We start from the raw sequence: 2,191 nt of genomic DNA, 5'->3' as shown, positions 1-2,191 counted from the left end.
CTTCTTGTAGCTACTGGTGTTTGCGTTGCACAAAATGTACCAGATCAATTTGCAGAACATCTTCCAGCTTGATGTCAATAAAGTCAACTTGTAGATCTAAGCATACATCTTCTGTTTTTGCTGTGTTAGGCAATCTGCTAAGTATATCCAATGTGACTACCAAGTTACCAGGTTTGTACCTGATCTCAAGAGGCATTGCAATCTTGGTGGTGGAATGGTCAATGGTTTCCACCAAGTCGTCTCCAATGGCTTGTGGTTGGCCGCTTCCACAAATCTTTTGCCAAATAGGTAGGTATGAAAATGCATGATTTCTGATACTAGAGCTAATGTTTCCTGCTTCATGTAGGAGTAATTGGATTGTTACAGACAGAGATTTTGAAGCAAATACAATCTGTTTGCCTTTTTATAATATGCATGCTCCCTTTCTGTGAGGCATCTATGTCTAGGTATGTCTCCCTAGGTTCATAAAATTGCAATTTTGATGCTTCTGATAATGACTGTTTCAGTGCTTCAAAGAGATATTGGAGGTCTTCGTGCCACAGGAATGGTACATCCTCTCCCAACAATTCTTGTAGTGTTGAAGATTTTTGAGCAAAATCGGAAATGTCTGGAGACAAGGAATGAAGAGACCTAGACATCTTTGAAGGCTGTCTTTATCTTGAGGAGTTAGCGTGGTTTCAATATCCTCTCTTTTACTTGGATTGGGACATATGCAAGCAATGGGATAAATAGAACTGAAGAAATTGATCTGTTGCATGTTGATGACACATTTCAGACTGTTAAACACCAATCTTTCATTAAGTGCTGTTTGCATCAATAAGTGCAGATTATAGTCATGTCATGCTCATGGTCATGAAACGCTGTTTAAATATTTTGAATTTGGATGCTAGGTCAGCTCATCCCAATTCAAACTGGGGAAATTTGTGAACATTTTTACAATATCCCTTTGACCTTCCTACTCCTATAGAATCTGGGATGAGTGTCACTGTAGCTGCTTTCATGAGCTTTTCGAAAGCTCCATCCACGAAGACGCGATGTGGCTGGGACACACACCACTGAGTAATGCCGGCTGCACTTTTCAGTCAATTTAGTGTTCAGTATCTCCCAAAACCATTTGTTTTAATCGCAACCTACTCTGACCTAATTTTTATGATGGGTTTTTATTGATTTTTTTTGTTTGACTCTCCCTCGCTTTCTATCGATCTGGCTCACACCCTGCCCACTTACCTTTCCCAATTGAGCTAACCTGCTGCTGGTCCTCTCGATGGACTGTTCCACTCACTGAATTGACAGGCTATGCACCGCAATCTCACTATGAAAGATCCATCTGCTTACCAGCTCTTTATTTGAAATTGGCTTGGTGCTGTGTGTTCAAAACTTTTCTTTGCAGTCACCGCACTGCATCTTCAACACTCTCCAATTCTGTGACTTCATTGCGCTCTAAGCAAAACTCCATATGCCATATGCCATATTGTACAATCTAAGGCAGTTAACCATGTTGTACCTGTACTTAATCTTGATGCCACCTGTATTATCATTGCTGATCACCATGTCGTGCTATTACAATGATATAATGCCTTGGACCTACCTACTATATAAGACACAAGGCACCAATCAATCATAGGGATTTGGGTAAATCTGTTAGGGGTTAATTTATTAAAACTGAGCACGAGAACAGTTATACATAGGTATAGTGCTTGAAGGCATCAGAGCTGTGTGTATGTACTCTGCTCAAAGCAACAGTGAAACTAACACTGGATCAGATGACACATTTCCCTTCTAGTGATGTCATGCTGACATCCATTAAAGACATATTACAGCATCCACTAAATTCCAGCTCTGAGACTGAACAATTCTTTCCCCTGCGAGTCGTTCTCAGGATGAGGCACTTGGCAACACACCACTGTCTGCTAAGTAACCACCAATTCAATCTAACACTAATTAATAACATTAATTAATCACTGTACCAGCATCCAGCCAGTCTCAGCTGAGTCTGACTTTGGCTCATAATCAGCGCTCTTCCCTCCAGCTCCACAGCCCGAGTGGACATCGCACTGATCGTGGTCTGTAGGCTGTTCAGATATTTCCGTCAAGTGGCTTCTGCGAGGCTGAGTAGTGAATGGATATAGAACTAGGCTCCTGACATAGGAAGGTCAGGTGGTACCTGAACACAGGTTGTGATTGGCTGACA

This window comes from Carcharodon carcharias, chromosome 2 (genome assembly GCF_017639515.1).
Source record: "Carcharodon carcharias isolate sCarCar2 chromosome 2, sCarCar2.pri, whole genome shotgun sequence".
Lineage (NCBI taxonomy): Eukaryota > Metazoa > Chordata > Chondrichthyes > Lamniformes > Lamnidae > Carcharodon > Carcharodon carcharias.
Note: the sequence above shows the minus strand (reverse complement) of the source record.